Below are 10480 nucleotides of genomic sequence, written 5' to 3'. Positions count from 1 at the left end.
TTGGAACTCAAAACAAATTCCTGGGCTAAGAATTATTTAACTCTAAGTGTATATATTTTGTGGCTTGTTTTGGTGCTGGATTTTGGTTTTTTTTAATAATAATAATAATAATAATACCAAAAACCTGAAGTCTAACCATCCTGATCTAGAGTATTAGATTCTGATCTAGTCTAACCATGAAGTCTAACCAGCCTGATTTAGAGTATTTGCCACCCTGGGCTCCTGCTGGGAGGAAGGGCCGGATATAAATCAAATAATAAATAAATAAATAAAACATTACATCCCCTACAAGGCAGGTTTGTGTTACCATAAAACCATGTGATGCAGCTACTTCTGACAGCAGTTTCTAATGGAGGTAGACATTATCGTGCATTTGACCATCAGGTGTGTCTAATTTTGATGCATGACACTTCACGCAGAAGGTAAGAGCTGCACAGAGATGAGCAAGTCCACAATTTTTTCTTCTCAGTTTCTGGGAACACAGTAGAAAGGTCACATTGCTTTTTTGAGAATGCCTTCTTTGACAACGTTTTGAAGAGCCTTACCTTTGCTATTGTAGTTTCATTCTTACAAGCACTCCTTTGAACCATGCTACAACAACCCTGCAAGGTAGGCCTGTGCCCATACAAATGATTTAGTGCAGGGATGGTCAGAAGATAGACGGTAATCTGTTGGTAGATCCCTGGGAGATTTGTAGTCAATTGGCAAGCACTTCTGGCTTCCATTTGTTTCACAATAGCAACAAAAGGACACACATCCATTTGGAAATTTGACAACTGAAATTAAGAATACTTGTGGAAAGAAGGAATAAATCTATCTGTGGAAAGACTGTGAGCTCATCTCATTTCTGATAACCCTGTGCTCAGCAACTTTCTTTCCTACTAGACGTATGTATTTTGCACCTGAGTAGTATAGAAAGACCACCTGCTATCAAAATGATGGATGGTGACCCCTGACCCTGGCCTCCCTCTGACCTCCCTTCCCCACCCCTAGCCTCCACCCTTCCCCCAGCCCCCAGCCCTTACCCCCCTTCCAAATGACATCACCAGTCACAGCCCCGGGCAGTATTGCATGTCCAGGCTTGTTCTGAGCTTTGAACATGTTCTGAGTTTTGAACATGGAAGCAGCCATCACTCCTAAGAGTCCTGAGGAATTAACCAACCAGCCATCTGTAGACATGGAAACAGCCTGCACTTCTAAGAGTGCTGAGGAAAGTACTCCTAAGAGTCCTGAGGAATTAACCAACCAGCCATCGGTAAAGGTCCTTAACCCTCAAAAGTGCTATATTAGCACGAGTTCTGATGAAGATGATGATTTTCCACATGCTCAATTGCTAAAAGAGGAAGCGATTGAGGTCAACAAAAGATGGATCAGCATGTTGGAGACGATTGCCTCTGATAACGCAGTAATGCCGGTAAGCTTTTATTTGGAAAGTAAATGATTGGGGAGGTGTAAAAATAAAGGATGCAAAAATGTTAAAGCATGTCCTTAATTTTCTAGGGACCTTCAGCAACTGAAAACTCTGCTGAAGTTTATCCACAGCCATCAGCTCTCTGGAAATTGGCAACTATAGGAAGCATTCAAATGCAGGTTTGTGGAGCTATTATTTCCATGATGTAGTATAAAACCAAAGAAAAATCTGTGTATAATTTTTCTATATAATAATAATAATAATAATAATAATAATAATAATAATAATAATAATAATAATAATAATAATAATAATAATAATAATAATAGTTATTATTATTATTATTATTATTATTATTATTATTATTAAAGGATTCTGCAGATCTGACCTCAAATCAACCCAGCCACATCATTCTCAGAAGCATACTCGGCATGCAAGAGGGTGAAACGGAAAATATTTTACCAAGAAAACATCGGGGAGCAATGAAACGGATTGTCAGGACAACTGTGTATGCCATTTTAAAGCATTGTTTAAGGCAACACATGCGTGAGTCTTGTCCAGATTGTGTCATTGATGCCCCGGGGCAGACCTCCCATGAGTGTCTTTTCTGGATGCAAAATGACCTCTCTAGGAAGTTAAGGTTTATCTGTGGAAAAATCTGCTTTAAAGCATGCTCCATGTTGTTATTTTAACAGCCTACAGCTTGAATTGTCTTGCTCTAACACAAGAAACTGTTAATGAGATTTTAAATGTGGTCACTGAGGTATCTAGATCCCAGGACTCTGTTAAAATTGTTGATCAGATCCTGAAGAGCACTGATCAGGCATTTTTAAAACATGTTGAAAGTGTCATCAGCAACAAGGGGTATAGAAGTTTTTTCAGCTCTCAAGTTTAGAGAGCGTAATCTGTCTTCTCTAGAAAATTGAGATTGCTTGCTTCATGTTGTTATCTTAACAGCATGAATTGCCTTGTTCTAACACAAGATGTTAATTTGTTGAACAATAAAGTTTTTTTTGTATGAAAGCTCAGTGTGTTTAAAGTCTGTTTAAAAACATGGGAATTATAGTGTAAACAGAAAACAGCCTGTCAAAATGATTGATGAGCCCCACCCCACCCTCCAGGCCCTTTCCCCAGCCCCACAGCCCTTCATCTCCCAGTCCACAAAGCCATACCCTGATACCCAATCCTAAGGCTGCATTCCTTTTTCATTAATTTTAAATAGAAAACAATAAAATATATAGATACCCATAACTCTGTAACAGAGAGTAATACTATAAGTTAGATGGAGGGGGTAAACGATGCCGTACCCCTCAGCAGGTTTTGATTAAAAAGCCAACTATGACTGCTTAAATCCTTGTTAGAATTTCCAGCCCCCATCCAACAATCCAGAGGAGCTAAAACAGCCCCAACCAACTGAAACCTCAAGCTATGATTGTCAATAAACTTCTAATGAACTAAGGGTGTCACTTTACATCCACAAGAAAATAAACATTTAGTTTAAAGCCATGCAGTCATAACCTAATTAAAAATATATAGAGGAAGCCACATACCTGTTTAATCCTGAGTAAACCACATGTGGAAAGTTAGAAATCCTAGAAAGCAGAAAAAATTCCATGCCAGCTCTGTAAAAGTTTTGGGAACAAAAAAAAAAAATCCCCTCCACCACATGGCCAAGGGGAAGAAACCCTAACACTAATCCAAAGAGAGAAAAATGTCCAAGTCAGCTCTGCAAAAGTTTTGTGAACAAAGGCTCAACCACATGGTCAAGGGGGGAAAAAGTTGTGATGTAACCCACAGGTTGTAAGATCAGCATGTGGAAAGAATTTCCAAAAGTCTGAACAAAGGATAACCTCGTGATATGGGCAACCAATCAACATGGAGGGAAATAATTAAATAAATTCCATACCTTAAGCCAACAGGGGAGCTTAGACCTGCATACATAATGTTCTAACTAAATGTCCACGAGGGCAGCAGTGTTCAAGCACATCTATTTTTCCCTTGTCCTCTCAGTCTGAGGTGAGTAACCATCTGCATGTGCCTTTTAGTTGATATTATTTTTAAAAAGCAGGAAGGCTCACAAGAAGTATTTGTTTTGATTTTCCAGGGCAGATCAGGTCATAGAAGACGGTAGGAAACTTATTTAATAAATGTTAGACCCTGCTACTGACAAATAAGCTAATCTTTTTTATCTGTATTTTTTAGGGGTGTCTTTATCTGAGTTGTTAACTCTGCCTATGCATGAGGAACAGTTAGGAGGTATGAAAATAAAATCAGTTTTAAAATGTATTTCTTTATGTGAGCAAAATTATATTTAAGAGAACTGGCTGTGTAAAAAGTTGTTAAAACTGAGTGATGACCACCTCCTCTGTTAGATGCTAAATGTAAAAACAGATGTCGGGATGCCTAGGCAACATTGCATTATTTCCTGACTAGAAAATGCAAACTTTTAAAATTTTATTTAAAAGTAAGAAAATTAACAAAGAGATGTGTAAAAACAGTTTCTTTCCATTTTAAAATGTATTTCTTTATGTGGACTTATATTTAAGAGAACTAACTTCACAAGCATCACCTGTTGTCAAATTGATTGATGGCCCCTCCTCTGTTAGATGCTAAATGTAAAAACAGATGTGAGAGGAATTAAACTTTCTTTTTAAATTGTATTCTATTCCAGATTACTATTCAGACACAATGTTTGATTCCTTTCCAGCAGATTCTAATCAGCAGGATATAACTAGTCTAATAGAAGGTAATTAAATCACTAATTTTGATTTGTCCCAATGCCTGTATAAAATACTATTTTTAATTAAGGAAGCTAAATCACCATTTGTTTTTACACTCTATCAACATGTAAGACTGCTAGACCCCCCCTCCCTTTGCCCGAGGCTGTTCGCTTTAAACAGGAGCCTATTCTGATTTAAACTCTGTTCTCCTTCATCCCTCTGCCTGAAACTGTTCATTTTAAACTCTGTCAGCAATGTAAGACTGTTAAAGCACTCCCCACACCCCCTTCCCCTCAACTTCAGCCTCTGCTATTTTTTAAAAACTCTGCATGCATGTAAATCAGTTAGAACCCCCTCCCCCAATCTCCACCAACCCACCCCAATGCCAGAAACTGTTCATTTTAAACTCTTTCAGCAATGTAAGACTGTTAACGTGACAGACATAACAGATGTGAACTTGAAGGCACACTATCTGGCTCAACATTTTTAGAGACTTTTTTTTACTGGAGCGCTTTTGGGTTACATTTTTAGAGACTTTTTTACTGGAGCGCTTTTGGTTTACATTTTTAGAGCCTTTTTTACTGGAGCGTTTTTGGTTTTTAGAGGCTGAGAGTGTTTTTTTAGCCCTACTTAATATTTTTTGAACCCTCTTTCTCCAGTACAACTGGTGTTGGGTTTGTTTGCGTTTCCTAAACCTTTTTTTGGGTTTACCCCCACCCCACCCCACTGCTTAGCAATAACATTATGAGAGACGTGATACTGCTGGTGCTTTTTAATTTCATTAACAAGAGTCATCACTGCTGCTGTATCAACACACCCACCACTACAAAACTGATTTATGACTGATTCATATTGATTAGCCTTCATCTTCATCATGTTAGCGGTTTTCAACATATTGTTAGCTTTTCCAACCAGAATGTTAGCTTTTTAAATCATATTCTCTATAGCCTTGTATGTATTCGCTATCTCTCTAAACTGTTCAGCACGATTGTGTAAATCTTGCTCCTTAAGTCCTTGGGATGCCTGTTGAGGGTCGTCACACCTTGGCCTCTTAGACACTGGGTCAGGAACATCCTGTATTGCTACACCATCATGCTTTTTATTCTCATCTGCAAAGTATAAAATAACCGTGTCATTTATGGTTGTAACTAGGATCATGTTTACACACACACACACATACATGTCTTACCCATGCTAGTGCTCTGGCCACATGTAACTTTAGGGGATAGAGAAGGGCTTCCTGTGATGTACACTGTGAAAAAAAGATAACATAATAGTTGTTTTAGGATCTGTGTTTACATACACACACACACACACATCTTACCCATGCTAGCGCCCTGACCCCTGGTAACGCTAGGCATCAGAGGCGGACTGTCGGTTATGTACACTGTGAAAAGATAACAGACACTTTAGCTGATTCCTGGGATGTCTTGTGGGCCCCTTTTTAAATCTTAAAAATGTCTTATTTATATCATCATCATTTTTCTCAAGATGTTTAGTTTTTCTTAAGGGGTGGCCCTGATCCTCTAGATTCCTCAATCTTGCCATCACCTAAAAGCATAACAGCATTTTAAAACTGAAATTAGAAACATGCTTCTTTACATAGCTAGTCATAGGTTTTCTTAAGGATCCCTCTTCCAATGTAAAAATGCCTTATTCACCTGTATCATCAGTCCTCTGATGCTCCACAACAAGCTCTGTGTTCTTAAGGGGCAGCTCTGATCCTTCAGCCTGCTCAACCCCGGCTGCTAAAAGCAAAGAAACATATCAACATCTTAAAACTGGACACAGAATCATTTCAGTTTAGAGGAAACCCTAGCGTTTGACCCTGGAATTACCCACAGACATGTTGAGACTTGTCCCGCCTGGAACCTGTCGTCCATGTGCAGAGTGCGGGATTATGTATGATGTGTGAATTTTTAACTGGATGTATGGTACTTATTGAATGTATGTTGTGTATGAGTGTGTATACGGCCTCTTTAAGAACGATCAGTGTTGTTAACATAGTTGCGACTCTGAGATCGCAACATTTTAACTCATTGCTGCCACCTGGATGTAATAAATATGCTGAATGTGTATTATGTTTTTGTGAATGATTGAGCTGTTAGTCTTTATGTGTCTTTAGTTGGAATGTGTTGTAATTATTTGATATTGTTTGAGTGTATTTTGTGTATGTTTACTGTATTGTATTATTGATCAAGTGTGTGTGTGTGAATTCTTTGTGTGTTTTATTATTTGGTGTGAATGTGATTAGGTGTGTGTGTATTGGTGCTTTTATCTGTTTTAATATGTGCCTGGGAGAGTGTATTATACACCAACCGGGGAGACCTTCGGGGGCCCCAATTAGCGTAGTGACGGGTAATGGGAGGTATGGTGTTGTGAGGAGAACATGCCAGGTAAGGGGAACCCATCCCAGACAAGTAGTGTCTGTGAGTAGTGTCTGTGACCCGTTCCGGTTCTCCTCATATCCCCAGGACTGCTGGTTGTCCTATCAGTCAGCCTTCGGATCTCCATATGCTGTTGTTAAACGCCAGGTCGGTACAGCATAAGATCTCCCTTGTTCATGATTTAATTGTGGAGGAGGCGGCTGACCTGGCGTGCATAACCGAGACCTGGGTGGGTGATATGGGAGGAGTTGCTCTTTCCCAGCTTTGCCCACCTGGGTATATGGTTCAGCATCATGGTAGAGCCGAAGGTTGGGGAGGCGGGGTCGCCGTGGTCTATAGGAGTTCTTTCTCACTCACCGAGCACCCTGTACAGGTGACGACTGGATTGGAGTGTCTCCACCTTGCACTGGGCCAGAGAGACAGGCTGGGAATTTTGTTGGTGTACCGCCCGCCCTGCTGCTCAACAAATTCCCTAACTGAGCTGACAGAAGTAGTCTCGGAGGTACTGTTGCAGTCCCCTAGACTGTTGGTACTGGGGGACTTCAACATCCATGCCGAGACTGCTTTATCTGGGGCGGCTCAGGACTTCATGGCGTCCATGACAACCATGGGGCTGTCTCTGTTTGTTACTGGCCCGACGCATGTGTCGGGACATACCCTTGATTTGATCTTCGCCACTGGACAGGGAGATGGTGATCTGGAGGTTGGGGGTTTTTCATCTACCCCATTGTCATGGACAGATCACCGCTTGCTGAGGTTTAGGCTTACGACGACCCTTTCCCTCTGCAAGGGTGGGGGACCTATTAAATTGGTCCGCCCCCGGAGACTAATGGATCCTGAGGGTTTCCAAAGGGCTCTGGGGGATTTTCCGACTGAGAAGACTGGCGCTCCTGTTGAAACCCTGGTTGATCTGTGGAATACGGAGATGACCCGGGCGGTTGACACGATCGCTCCCATGCGCCCCCTCCTATGTAGAGCTCATACAGCTCCATGGTATACCGTGGAGCTGAGAGTGATGAAGCAAGAGAGGAGGAGGCTTGAGTGCAGATGGAGGCGGACTCCTGACGAATGCAATTATGCCTTGGTAAGTGCCTGCTCTAAGCGATATACAGCAGCGGTGAGGGCAGCAAAAAAGAGATATTTTGCTGCCAGTATTAAGGCATCACTCTCTCGCCCAGCGGAGCTTTTTAAAACTGTACGAGGGCTTTTACATCTTGGCCCTCGGGATACTATAGATTCATCTGTAGCCCGCTGTGATGAGTTCGCTGGACACTTCCAAGACAAGATCGCTAGCATTCGTCGGGACTTAGACTCCAATATTATAGCAGTTGGATTCAATGAAGCATTCAGACCACGGTCTTGTCTTCATTTATTGGATGAGTTTCAGTTGGTGCAGCTTGAGGATGTTGACAAGATCCTTGGACTGGTGCGGGCAACCACGTCTGTGCTGGATCCTTGCCCCTCTTGGCTGGTGAAAGCTGGTAGGACCGGAACCGCCGACTGGGCCAAGGAGGTAATCAATGCCTCTTTGCGAGAGGGAGTGGTCCCTGACTGCCTAAAAGCGGCGGTAGTGAGACCACTCCTGAAGAAACCCTCCTTGGACCCAGATAACTTGAACAACTATAGACCTGTGGCGAATGTTCCGTTCCTGGGCAAGGTTCTGGAGCGGGTGGTGGCCAGCCAGCTCCAGGGGCTCTTGGATGACACTGATTATCTTGATCCCTTTCAATCCGGTTTTAGGCCTGGGTTTGGTACCGAAACAGCCTTGGTCGCCCTGTATGATGACCTTTGTCGGGAGAGGGACAGGGGGAGTGTGACCCTGTTGATTCTCCTTGATCTCTCAGCTGCTTTTGATACCATCGACGATGGTATCTTTCTGGGGAGACTCACGGAGTTGGGAGTTGGGGGCACTGCTTGGCAGTGGCTCCACTCCTACTTGGTGGGTCGTCAACAGAAGGTAGTGCTTGGGGAACACTGTTCGACACCCTGGACTCTCCATTGTGGAGTCCCACAGGGATCGGTACTGTCCCCCATGCTTTTCAACATCTATATGAAGCCACTGGGTACGGTCATCAGGAGTTTTGGAGTGCATTGTCACAAGTACGCTGATGACACGCAACTCTATTTCTCCTTTTCATCTTCCTCAGGTGAGGCTGTTAACGTACTAAACCATTGCCTGGCCGCGATAATGGATTGGATGGGAGCTAACAGACTGAAGCTTAATCCAGACAAGACCAAGACACTGTTAGTGAGTGCCTTCTCTGCCCAGATGGTGGATGTTCATCCTGTTCTGGATGGGGTTACACTCCCCTTGAAAGAACAGGTTCGTAGCTTGGGAGTTCTTTTCGACTCTTCCTTGTCTCTTGAGGCTCAGGTAGCCTCAGTGGCAAGGAATGCTTTTTACCATCTCCGATTGGTAGCCCAGCTACGTCCCTATCTGGACAGTGACGACCTCGCCTCAGTCGTTCATGCTCTGGTAACCTCTAGATTGGACTACTGCAATGCGCTCTATGTTGGGCTGCCCTTGAAGACAGTTTGGAAACTACAGTTAGTCCAGAATGCAGCGGCCAGATTGTTGACGCGGACAAGAAGGTCTGCTCATATCACACCTGTTCTGGCTCGTCTGCACTGGCTTCCTATTTGTTTCTGGGCTAAATTCAAAGTGCTGGTTTTGACCTATAAAGCCTTACACGGCATGGGACCGCAATACCTGGTGGAGCGCCTCTCCCAATATGAAACTACCCATACACTGCGCTCAACATCTAAGGCCCTCCTCCGAGTACCATCCCATTGAGAAGCTCGGAGGGTGGTGACTAGAAATAGGGCCTCTTCGGTTGTGGCTCCCGAACTGTGGAATGGTCTCCCCGATGAGGTGCGCCTGGCGCCGACGCTGCTATCTGTTCGGCGCCAGGTGAAAACCTTTTTATATTCCCAGGCATTTTAATGCATATTAGTATATGTATTTGATGTATTTTGCTACTGTTTGATTATTTTGTTTACTTTGGTTGGTTTGATTTTATTGTATTATTGTATTTATATATTTTGATTGCTTTATTGTATGTACACCGCCCAGAGAGCCCTGGGGCTTAGGGCGGTATATAAATTAAATTAAACAAATAAATAAATAAATAACCTGTATATACCACAACCTGGGTTTATCTGTGTATCAGTAGCACAATCAGAAAAGATGGAAAGCCAGACATTACTGATGGTTGACACTGCTTTGAGCATTGTTTGTGGGAAAACAGCACCAGCGATACAACATTTCAGACCTGCGTGAATTTTTCAAGATATAGCTCCCCCCTTTTAGATGAGCTTCAAAGAAAAATAACCCCTCTTTTGGACTCTCTAGAGATTAAATCTACAGATGATGCATGCAGCAGTTTTAGGAGGATAACAACTATGATGTTTGCTGATGGAAGAACAAACTGAGGTCGTCTTTTAACAGTCTTGTTGTTTGGAAGTCTTCTGGCTAAAAAATTACAGTTGCAGACATCTAGTGAGATGGATGAACTTGCTCACAATTTAACTGATCACATCCTGAGTGCAAAATCAGAATGGATTTTGGAAAATGGTGGTTGGGTAAGTATGACAAAATATAATGCTCTTAAGTTTGAGAAAATTAGCTGACTAACAATAACTGCTATCTATCTTTTATTGTAGGAACATGCCATTGCTGAGAGACCTCTCTACCATGTGATGACCAGAATTATGGACTTATTCATCAAATACCATCCTAAGTTGTGGTTAACATTCCCTGTTTAAAATTCTGAGAAATAAAAAGTATATTCAAAAGATCTCTTTACATGTTTTTGCATGGCTTCTGGTAGAGGCTGAAGTTCAGGGGAAGGGGGTGTGGGGAGTGCTTTAACAGTCTTACATTGCTGACAGAGTTTAAAATGAACAGTTTCAGGCAGAGGGATGAAGGAGAACAGAGTTAAATCAGAATAGGCTCCTGTTTA

At 42.2% G+C, this 10480-nt stretch overlaps 1 long non-coding RNA gene across 1 annotated transcript; it reads left to right on the top strand.

The window, feature by feature from the left end:
- Positions 1–3350: 3350 nt before the first annotated feature.
- Positions 3351–10269, top strand: LOC133382197 (uncharacterized). Its single transcript, XR_009761836.1, has 4 exons — positions 3351–3427; positions 3614–3667; positions 9871–10100; positions 10182–10269. It is a non-coding gene; the product is annotated as an uncharacterized LOC133382197 (long non-coding RNA).
- Positions 10270–10480: the final 211 nt, after the last annotated feature.

Source organism: Rhineura floridana, chromosome 3 (genome assembly GCF_030035675.1).
Source record: "Rhineura floridana isolate rRhiFlo1 chromosome 3, rRhiFlo1.hap2, whole genome shotgun sequence".
NCBI lineage: Eukaryota > Metazoa > Chordata > Lepidosauria > Squamata > Rhineuridae > Rhineura > Rhineura floridana.
This window is presented reverse-complemented; position numbering and strand designations above follow the sequence as displayed.